General features: G+C 49.9%; 1 long non-coding RNA gene across 1 annotated transcript; it reads right to left on the bottom strand.

Moving 5' to 3' along the window:
* Window positions 1–6,714: 6,714 nt before the first annotated feature.
* LOC112944466 lies at window positions 6,715–11,331 on the bottom strand. Its single transcript, XR_003248771.1, has 2 exons — window positions 11,179–11,331; window positions 6,715–7,099 (listed from the first exon to the last, which is right to left on the bottom strand). It is a non-coding gene; the product is annotated as an uncharacterized LOC112944466 (long non-coding RNA).
* Window positions 11,332–11,556: the final 225 nt, after the last annotated feature.

Consider the following 11,556-nt stretch of genomic DNA (forward strand, 5'->3'; position numbering starts at 1 on the left):
CGCGCTCGCCGCTCCGGGCACTGCGGCGGGGCGCTCACGGCCGCCCTGTGCCCGGCACGGAGGAAAGGGGAGCGCTGGTAAATTTAGGGCGCTGCGTGATACCCCCAGCCTCCGCCTTGGCCTCCCGCCCGCGGGAGCCGCAAAATGTGAGAGAGAAAAAAATAAATAAATAAAATAAAATAACCAAACCGCCCGCGGCGGCGGGATGGGGGCGGCGGCGGCTCCGCGCGAGTTACGCGGGGATCGTCGCCCCCCGCAGCCCGCCCGGGCCAGAGCCGGCGGCTCCGAGCGCTCCCAGTCCCAGCAACGAGCCTCGCTCGCGGTTTAACGGAGAGCCCCAAGTCGCTGCCGGCGCGTTCGCCTCTCGGGCCCCACCCCGTGCGAGGAGAAAATACAAATACACAAAATACACATCACGTACAATATAACACAACACAATACAATGCGATATAACCATTAGGACAATTATATTATTATCGTTATTATATCATATCGTTATTATATCGTATATTATATATATTTTGTGTGCATACATATATTAAAAAAAAAAAAAAAAACACAACAATCTGGACCCTAATTGAAGCCAAGCGGCCGGCGTTTTTGAWGACTCGCCCCCGTGTTCCAGAGGATCCGCGCAAACCTGCGCCGAGGCGCTCGCACGGCCCCGCTCCCCGCCCTCCCGCGCCCGCTCTTCTGGCAAGAGCGCCCGGCTCGTCCCCCGGGGCGGCGGGACGGGCGGCCCGGGCACCCCCTTCGCGCCGTCATTTAATGTTTTTTTATTTTTCGCGCCTCTCCTTTGCGGGAAACGCACCCGAATTTGGCATCTCCTCACRGTCCCAAGAGGCTGTGGCCAGGGCGGGAGGCGTGAGGCGATTTTTTTTTTCTTCTTTTTGCCGTTTCCCTTCAAAACGAAACAGGAGCGGGCGGTTTTTTATTTTTTTTTAAATTATTATTATTATTTTATTTTATTTCCCACTTAACGCGCAGGCTGCGAGGGCTGCAGCCCGCCTCGAAACGCCGAGAGCTAAAGGTGCAAGTGAGGGCGAGGGTTACTGGTGCGGAGAAAAAAAAAAATAATAAAAAAAAAATCCAAAACCAAAAAACCAAGAATATATATTCATATATGTGGTTTTAAGGAGGGAGATACATATTTAGCTCTCTTTCTATACATATATATATGGATGGAGATATATGGATCTGTCTTTCCATGTGGATATATAGATATATAGGTGTATGTATATGACTCTAGCCATCGCCTGCGGGGCGAGGGGCTTGCGGGGCGCGCCGGCGRGGTCCCTGCCCGCCGCAGCACCCGCCCCTGTGGGCAGCAGCCCCGCGCCCCCCGCATGGGCTGTTTCCTTGGGGAGCCCCGGGGGGGTTTCTCCCCGCCGGGCGGATAYAAGACCCCCCCGGGGTCAGATTTGCCCCCGCGCGTCTAAAGTGACGATGCTCCGGACAGGGGCTGAGCCCCCCGCGGTGCCCGGGGGCAGTGCGGAGCCGCCCTCAACCTCCCCCCCAAAACGAGGGTCTGTGGCCACGGGCAGGAGCCTCCCTGCTGCTCCAAGTGCCCCCTGCGCCCATGGGAGCCCGAGCCACCAAACAGCCCCACGCTCCGGGGCGCCCGCAGCACCCAGACTGCTGCTCGCAGGGGCTCCCGCCCAGAGGAGCAGCCTCTGCTCTGGGGGTGCCTGCTACTGACCCCCCAAATAAACCCTCTGCTCACATGCACGTAGACGCTGCCCCAAAACAGGCACCGCTGGGAGCACTAAGAGCTGCAGCATCRTCTACACATGGATCCTCGTGGAGAGCCCACGGAGCCCTGTGTGCACCTGCCCAAGCACAAATGCAGCTCCAAAACTGGAGAGGCTCCCGTAAAACCGCTCTCAAACACTGGTATTTCCAGACGGCGCTGCTGCCTCCTCCTCCCCTACTCCTCTTTTTGCATTGCCTGGACCTTTGCAGGGTGCTGATTCGTGCTGACAAGGTTCCTCGCCACTAAATAATGAATTTAACAATTGTTACAGAAAAGGGAAAAAAGAAAGAGCAGAGGCAGAAATAAGCACACAAAACTAGGCTATGGTCAGGAGGAAAAGCAGAAGGAAAAAAAAAAAAAAAAAAAAAAAAGAGAGACAAGACCAATCTCCAGCGTCAAATATCCAAGCCTTAAAGTCCTTAGGATTTTAGGCTGACATCCAGAGAGGTGATGTAGGATTTCTAGCTCATACTCCCTTGGAATCTGCAGCCTGGGTGTATTACATCAATTAGATTTTAATGAATTTATTCGGTCGGAATTTATTTTCGATGTGTTTTTAGGACAAACACCAACGTAGAGCCCAGCTGCCTTCTCTGCGAAGTGCACAATAACTTGGGATGCTCAGATCCTCCAAATAAAGACAATAACAGGCAAATAAAGCACATGGCCTGAGATCCTCCGCAGTACCCAACTCTTGGTAATTAGATGCCTAAATTAGATGGCARTTAGCTGTCTAAATAAATACCTTTGAAAGTGGATCTTGGGGCAAGACCATGACACCGTGTGAGCTCTCAGTCCCACCAAAGCCAAGACAAGGTTTTTAAGAGAGGGAGATACTGTCATTATTTGGCTGATTTATCCTCATATATTTCTCATAAATTCCACACAATTTCATACTTCTTGAGTTCCAGACAGCAGAAAGACAAATAGTTTGGATTGGGAAGTTTCAAGGTGGGAAAACAGACACGACCCAGGCAGCCAACAGCGCTATCCCCATTCCCATCACCAGCCTTAGGACTTTCATGAAATAATAGCATAAAAATCAGAGTTTAGAGCCACAAATTGGCACCAAATTCTTGCCATAACTGCTGCAAACCTGCACACAAATCTCACCCCAGAACAGTGCTATCGTTCCTAATGGATTACATTTTACGATGTGAATGCTCTTCACAAATCTAATAAAATGCATGCAGGACGTACTGTGTATGTAAAACACAGCTGCATTAATTATGAAAGCTAGTAAATGAATCATATATTACTGCAAATATATTATGCATTTCCTACATTGCTTTGCTCTGCCACGCTTGCATGATGGAATTAAAAACTAAGCGAGAAAGGCTGAAAGAAAGCTAGGAAAAAATAATATCATTAGCTGAGGKGGGGAGGAAGAAAGAGGAACAGAACAGAGGGGAGGGCCTTGTTTTTATAAGCATTTTATAATGGCTATTGCAATATTTGAATATTTGCACACTGCAGACCCCGGAGCTGCAGACAGCTGGTGGGCTGATTTCTTTGACAAAGATATCAATTATTTTGATAACAAAATGCAATCTTACAGAGGGTTGCTAGGGTGTGCAGATTTCTCTGCATTCTTCTAAGCCACTTTTGGTGCCTTTTGGCCCGTTTGCAGGGAGAGTTGGTGGCGAGCTGTGCGTGGTGAGGGAACTGGCTTCTCCAGAGGATGCCTTGTTTCCCGCCAAATTTGCTTGAAGAAACCACTTGAGCTCTGYGCAGGAGACTTCACGTTGCTGTGACTTATTACCCAGGCTATAAACGGGGATCTGCTCGGCTATGGTGGAATTCCGAACAAAATTAAATTTTTCTCTTGCAGGAAGAACATTGCGGCTTCATGCGCACAGAGCTGCTCCGCGAAGCCACCGCTCCTGCAACCTTGGCCAGGTTTTAAGAAAAGCTTTATTTATTTTATGTCCTTAATTGCAAAAACTGCGACAGTCCAACTCTGCTCAGCAAGTGTCACTCTGGTCTAAAAATGCCACAGAGGGCAAGAGCTGCTCCCAAACTTTACTAAAACACCGTGCACCTCTTTGCTACATATTGAAAGGCCTTTTCCATTAAATGAGTCATGTTAATGAACCCTGTGGAGACRCTGGCTGATATCTGCTATGGAGCATTTGAAAGAAAGCAGCTTGAGACAGGAGGTTGGGACGAGGCCTTGCAGCTCAGACAGCCCAGGGAGGAGAAATGCTGAAAGCAGGCGCAGACACCTGCAGTGGCCACGGGCTGCAGCTCTTCTGGTAACTACAGAAAATAACACTACTCCAAAACCCGTTTTGCTCAGCCAGCATATAAGGTCCCGCTCTGACACCTTCTCTACAGAAACAGCTTGTGGAAATGTTCAGTTTCCAGCGTCAGGCGATCGTTTTCCTCCAGGTCTGAATACCTAAGAGCAGCAGGAATGCRTTTGGTTCAGCAGCGGCTCCCACATCACCATTTAGAGATGAAATTAAACAAAAAAAGAAGGTTGGGAGGGACCTCTGGAGGCCTCGAGTCCAACCCTCCCAGTCAAAGCAGGGCTAATTTTAAGGTTGGGTTGCTTCTCTATTCCCACCGCCTTAACGCTGGCAGGAGAAACACAGACCGGGGCTGATTTTCCCTTGCTCCAGGCGATCCAGAACCCTTGCCAAGGAAGGACACAGAGACAGTAGTAAAAAAGCCGGCCGTCTCCCAAGTGTTTTAAAGGCAGAGGCCGGAGCAGGCCCGGCTCCGAGCTGCCCGTCAGGCCCCGTTTTGCGACGCGGAGCAGCCTGGCGGGCAGGATCGATAGTTGGCATGGAAACAAGCTCATTTCCCAAGGATAGAGCTCCTCTTTATTAAATTTGGCTGCTTATCGATCACTTCCTGATCCACGCAGCCAAACACGGCAAGCACTTAATGAAGCACAGATTTTCACCGAGGCGAGTATAAAAATAACGCTATGGCGAGAGGGCTGGGGGCTGCTCCCCGCTCCCGAGCGCATCCCGCCGGCTGCGGCGGCAGCCGGGAACGGCGCAGCAGGAGCATCGGGAAGGGAAAAGGAGCGCGCGCAGGCGGCGCTCGCTGKGATTTGGAGGCGGTAATTGGGAGACGCTGCTGCTCTCGCCTGCCACGCGAGCCCGCTCCCACAGCACCCAGCTGCACGTGCCGCCCCCAGGGTTTGGCTCCCTCCTCGCCGCGGCCCTTTGCTGCTTGTTAACAAATGGGAAGAGCCACCCAGGGCCTCCCCACRTGTCCCTTGGGCCCCCTTTGCACCTCAAGATGTCTCACTCCCCAATGGGCTCTGCTGTCCCCATAGGGCTGTCACCCATCAACAGCATCGTCTCACCACGGCTAAAGTCACTGCTAAGGTCAACCCACGCCAGGATGACTTGGTGGAGTCATCTCTGGAGTTTAAGTTATGGGTTATATTTCTTTACGCTTGTCCATGGCCGGTTGCTTATGCAAACCTCGTTCTTCCATTGGGAAGACCCTACACCCTTTCAAATTGCTTTAGTGTATATTTACCTGAGAGATAACAACAGCTCCAAAAAGCTTCTTCCAGACTACTAAATAATACTAACTTAAAATAATGCCTGAATTCATGCTTAAATGACAGAGCACAATACAATAATCCAGCCATGGCCATCTAGCATGAAGAGTTGACTGCAGATGCTCAGCTAAATTGGAAGATGTGTTCATTTACAAGATACAGCACCTGATAGCTGATTCTGCGGGTCATCTGCTCTCTTTGGTGTGATGCAGAGAAACTGCCACTCCCAGATTCATGAGAGGAGACAAAATGCCCCTAGCACACACATGGATATGCAAGGGCCCCCAAAAGCAACAGTTCACAGAAACTGCAGAGAGAAGACAAGATTTCCTGACATGCTTCTGCATCCCTTGGGCAGCAATCACACGATAACCAGGTCGTGATGAATCCCAGCATTTCAAGTAGCTCTGTTAAGATGTTCTTTAAAAGCTACCTGAACTTTTAACCAAAGATACATGGATTTTACAACAGCTCGGTCCCTAAGCTCAGGAAACTTGCAGGACTTCAGCTTATGTCTGGGGAGCTTGAACCCCTCTTCTTCCACTGGTGCTGTGTCTTGGCAAACAGCACGAGCCCGGTGGAGACTCTCATGTCAACGCTGCATTGAGCCATGGGGTAGCTGGTGCTTTTCCTCTCAGGCCAAAAGAGCTTTATTGCTCAGTCCTCCACTGCCACATGCCAGTCACCTGTCCCTACACACAGCCACCGTGGCAATTCCCAACCCTGCTTTTGTGCACCCCGGTAGCCACCTGTCCCCTCTCCACCTGGGACGCAGGGTGCAGAGCGGGATCTGGGTAAGGATAAGTCCACCTGGCACAACGAAGCCAAACTCGGAGCAATTCTGCAGCAATATGAGAGCCTTCATCAGCTAAGCCTTCTTCAGCAACRTCACCACGCACCCTGTGCAGCGACAGCATCAGCTCTACAGGTAGAAGTGGAGCGGAAGGATTTATCCACCCAGTCCCCCCAGGGAGCCCACGGCAGGGCTAGGGAATCACTGCTGCTCAGTGACGTGCCCGAGGCACGAGACACAACCAGAGCCACATACTCATTGCAGGGCCCATCTCCTGGCTTCCTTCCTGCAGGACTGTCACTGCACATAGTGCAGTGCTTGCTGACACTGCCTGCGCTCTAGCCCAAAAGGTCAGCGCGAGTCTGGCCTGGAAACAGCAGGGGATTTTTCCTGGGCTTKCGAGAGAAAGCAATGCCAGGGAGCAGAGCAGTCCCAGCGCCGGCCTCTGCATGACGGAGCCATCGGGTCTGTAAAGTCACAGGCATTCTGCTCTACTCGGAGCGAGGGATGAGCTCTCATCACGTTACTCTCTCTTTTCTAAATATACCTAAAAGCAAACACTGACCAATGTGTCTGGAGAGCAAGTTTCAAGCCCGTTATCTCATTTAGCTGCTCTTAATGCCCGGGACCCATCCAGGCTGGTATCAGACGCCTATTACAAGACATCTGTGCTCAGCCAAAACCACATGAGGACGGGATTTGTAAGAGAAATCAATCTTGGGAATTTGCCCCAAGATGCATCCCCAAGCCTCTTGCTGCTGGGCCAACCAGGTTCCTATGGAGGGTCTTACCCCAGAGGTTCTCAAAATTAAGTTAGCAAGAGCTACGTTTTTCAGCTAAAAATTAACCTATTCAAGCAGTGAGAAACAAATCCTAAGGAAAGAGACACGTGAAGTGTTTGCTGGTGCAAATCAGCTTCTTGCCACGTTGAGGTGGCTTTGCAGGACAGTCAGACATCAACAAACTCCGCACTTGACTCCATCAGGAACTGGTCCAGTTGCCGACCGGCTCTCCCAGAAGCTCCCAGCTGGCAGGGGACAGAAAGCGGCCAAATAAATTCTTATTCCACCAAAGAGTTTCCTCATTCCACCGAAGAATTTCCTCATTTTCCTCAAAACTTTCTAGGGCTGACAAATGTGGCACCGGGAGAAAAGCCTGGAGGGACTAACAGCCTGATCTTGCGCAATGGCTTAATTTAAGTTAGAAATAACACCTCCCTTTCTCATATAGATCATATTAGGATTTTGAAAGGGCAGTCACGCAACTTCCCCCGGCAGTTATGGCAGCGGCGCGCTCGGAAATGAATGGAGCTCGTGGAAGCATTCAGGAACTAACAATCAGATTTATAATTAGGCCTAAAAAGGGAAGAACGCTGAATAAAAGCAGCACAGCCAATTTTAGAAGAAAAGGAAGTTCTGGATGGAATTCATTGGGGTAGAGCACTGAAGTGGAAATGGAAAGTGTTCAAAGATAAATGAGTTTAGGCCTAAGAGTTTGCTTGACATCTAGAAAATGTACTAGAAACACAGTGTCAAGAAAAGCTAACGTGAATAACAAAGAAACACAAGAAGGGAGAGAAGAGAGGAAAGAGCCATAAAACTTTGGTACAACAAAGAGTTGCAATTATAGAGGGAAATGTAATGAACTGTAAAAAATCATAATGAAAGCAAAGATAGAGAATGAAAGGATGATTGCATATTTGCTTAATGCACATCGGAGAAGTGTCAAAGACATGCAGAACAAGAGGTCACTAAATGAGAAAATAAAGCCGCAGAGGAAAGGCAGGGAATTTATTGCTCTAAATAAAGATTTATTTGCCTGGGATTTACCACTTGAGTGCCAGGGAGAGATGCAAGCAACAGAAGTGTTTTCTTAAAAGAGGGGATGTTTCTGAAGGAAACGGAGCCTTTTTTTGCTCAGATGGCTGATAAATGCAACCCAGTCTAACATGTTGGCAAAACATTGGGCCTGGTTGGGTTGCTAAGGGAGGAATCTAACAGGGCCTTAGAAATAGAGGGAAAAGTCCTTAGAGTCTTGCCCAGTGCCCCCTAGGAAGTGGGGATTTCATCTGCTCATCAATAGTTTTTGCTGACACTCGTATTCCTGGTAAACCCCCCAAATTGCAGGCAGAAAAGGGAAGAAGCTGATGGAAACTGTTGCTTGAACTGGTTGGAGCYCATCGAGGTGCTGGATCATCCAGCTGAAGGCCAGGAGGTCCCGGAGACGCTCAGGGAAGTCCTTGATTATCCCTGGCCCAAACTCTCACCTCCTCCCTCGTACATTTATCAACTGAGCAAAATCTAGACAATTAGTTGTTTAATTTAAGACTAATTTTGTCCCCCAGTTTAAATTAAAGCCCCCAGTTGGATAATTCCCCCACAATCATAATTTTGCTGCATGCTTTTCATTAATCCAATCACAACTTCTACAATGTTATTTGGCAGCTGATTGAGACTACAGTAACCACAGGGGTTCATGTGCATTGTCTCATTTCTGATTAAAAAACAGTAAAATGAGTCCAATTAAAAATTCTTTTAGCATTGTCTAATATATGAAAGTCCCCAAAGTCAGGACAGAAGCCTCCTCTTTCCATCCATGCATTCCAGGGGTGGGTGACAGCAGAAGCTACATGTTAGTGTCAACAATATATAAGTGTCTGTCTAGCTGTCTATGGCAATAACGTATTTAAAGAGAATTGCCAGCATGGCTGAACATCTTTCACGTTTGAAAATATTTGTCTGTGCCTTTGGGGGATTTTTTCTAGGATATTCTGGATTTCTTCCTTGTGTTTCTTTCAGCTCCCAAAAGTYTCATTCAGGGCATCCCAGATCCCGACACAAGGATTCGGCACCAATGGCAGTTCCTTGCAAATCTCACATTCTAGTCAGAAGCGGGAGAGAGGGAAATGCAATGGTGGAAATGGCTTGTGGCAGTAAGTTATAATAAAATACATATTACTGTCAGACACTGTAGCTTTACCTTGTAGGTGCGCTAATTTGGAGAAAAAAACATACAAAGCAGGGGGGACTTTTAAGCAAATCTTAGAAATTGCATTTTCTTCAATGTGTCTGAAAATCTTCTGTCAGGAGTGAGTGTTTGACTTGAAGTACAGAGGGGAGGGGGTGACAGAAATCCATGGGAATAAACACAACAAAGGAGTTGTAGGAAAAAAAAAAATCAAAATTAATCTAGGCTGAATAACAGAGGTAATAAAGCTGACGAGACCCCTTCCCCTCCTTCCTTGGGGACGGGAGCCCGCGGGCGAGCGGGATGCCCATGGGGAGGTGGGTTTCCTGCTGCTCGTGGAGCCGAGGCCGGTGACAGAGGCGTTGTCTGTGTCACTGCCCGTGCCCACACACGAGAGCGATGGCAGCGGGACGTGCTGCTCACGTGGGGACAGAGCAGCCTCGTGCAAAGGGCACCTTATTCCTAGCAAATGCTAAGTGCAAAGGGAGCGGGGCAGGGAGCAAAAAGCAGRTATATTTTAACTGATTGTAGACATTTTGCATGACTATTTCCAAGACAAAATGTTCCTGCTTCCTATTGAGAAGCTGATACTGAGCGTACCAGAGACTCGTGCTTCATGACATTGTCCACATAAAGGACACATTCAAGACCTAGAAATTGTCCAAAAGAGAACACCAAGGAAAATGCCTCTCTCAGGGCTCCCAAGCTGCTGCTTCTCAGCAGACCTGGACCACAGCCACCTGGCAAGACATGAACCCTGTTAGACCTGAACGCAGAACCTACTGCTTTTCTCACCAATAAAAACACAAGCGTGAAATACCCGGAAAAGTGGGCTTCAATCCACCTTGCTCGGACATCCTCGAAACACAGCACTGTCAACACGAGGGCAAATAAGCAAACCGGAGCACCTCCTYGCCCCCTTTCCCACCGGCAGCTGGTTCCCGCTAGGCCCTCTGGCATCTCCAGTGCTCCCGAGCTCGGAAGGCTCTGCCCGGAGCACAGGGAAGGGAGCGCCRCCCTCACCCTGCTCCGCCAACGCGCTGGCTCCATCCAGCCATGAAGGGAAAATCAATAGTGCAGCTCGGACCTCGGCACTTTACAGGCTCCGTGTTTCAGGACTGCTCCCGTGGAAAAAGTGGCAGCACCCCTCACATGCCGCTACGCCAGTGGACGAACTCGGGAATTGCGGCATTCCCACCTTGACCGCATGCTCTACTTGCCCTTGGTTCTTCCCGAGTCCTACCAGACAGGGCACACCATCCTGCCATGCTCAGAAACAGACTCTGAACAACAACTGCTTTAAAAGAGAGGGTCGGGAGCATCTTCCTTCCCTCCAACTATCCAAACAGAGTGAGCAGCTCTTCCATCAGAGCATCCCATTTCTTGGCATCCCCAGCTACAACAACTCAGTCTCTATGGGCTCAACAAGGAGCTGGAGCAGCCACTGAAGCCCTTACTGATAACAACAGTTTGGGAGGGTTCATGCTACTATTTCCATGTGACTTGGAACCAAAAGAATAAGTGCCCAGAAAGAGATGATTCCTCGCAGARGGACTCTGCGCTGGTCTTGCACCCTGGCCCTTGCTGGAATTAGCCTTTTTCTGGACCCGTATAAATGAACGCAGGGCGTTGCTCACGTAGCAGTAACATTTTGCAGTATCTGGCATTTGCCGCTAGTTGAAGGCTACGCACGCCRTGCTCCAGCGGAGCATAAAATTGCTTTCCTGCGGAACAAGCCGGGCTTTGTAAGAATAGGCCAAGCCGGGCGTCGTGTTAACRGCTCCAGTTTCACGTTATTGATTTACATGGTGTAATGGCAGGCGAGAGCTGCTCCCGATGCTCCGCGTGGAAGCGCTGCGGCAGCCGCGCAGGCTACGGAAGGGCCGCCGGGATGCTGCGGGGGGGGGGGTGCCCGGCGTGGGGCCATCATTAGGGCCATGGGTGCTAACGAGCCGGTCCCAAGGGCTCGCTATGCAGATTGGGCTCAGCTTCCCTTACTGCACACACAACTTCTGTGGGCCGCTCGCTCCACGGGCAAGCGGAGTGCACACGAGCGCTTCCGAGCAGCAGCTCCCCTCAGCTCCAGGCGTTGCAATGGGCCCAAGACGGATGCACCGTGTTTTCCCCCCTCCTTCCTACCTTTCTTCTGCTGGAGCCAGGTGTGCACGGCTGTGGTGGGGATTATCCAGGAGGAACATCATTCCCTGAGCGGATGAGAGCGGAGCGGGGTGGAAAGGGAGCCGCTGAAGAACAGTCCAGGGAGACTCCTCATGGGACGAGACCTTTCCACTGCTGCAACCTGGGCAAACGCAACAAGAAAGAAACTAAGGAAAAGCTTTCACTCTTTTACCACTCGTGTTTTCTTTACTAATTGCTCTTATATTTGTGTCTTTTTTTCCCTGAGCCTTGGTTATTTATTGCTCTGTTCCCCAGACTGGGAAATCATTAATTATCAACACGGTGTTGTTTTAAATGCTGCTTGGGTCATCAACAGYTAATAGCAGTGGTGCAAGGCTG

Source organism: Nothoprocta perdicaria, unplaced genomic scaffold (genome assembly GCF_003342845.1).
Source record: "Nothoprocta perdicaria isolate Ctin4 unplaced genomic scaffold, notPer1 scaffold_17, whole genome shotgun sequence".
Taxonomy (NCBI): domain Eukaryota; kingdom Metazoa; phylum Chordata; class Aves; order Tinamiformes; family Tinamidae; genus Nothoprocta; species Nothoprocta perdicaria.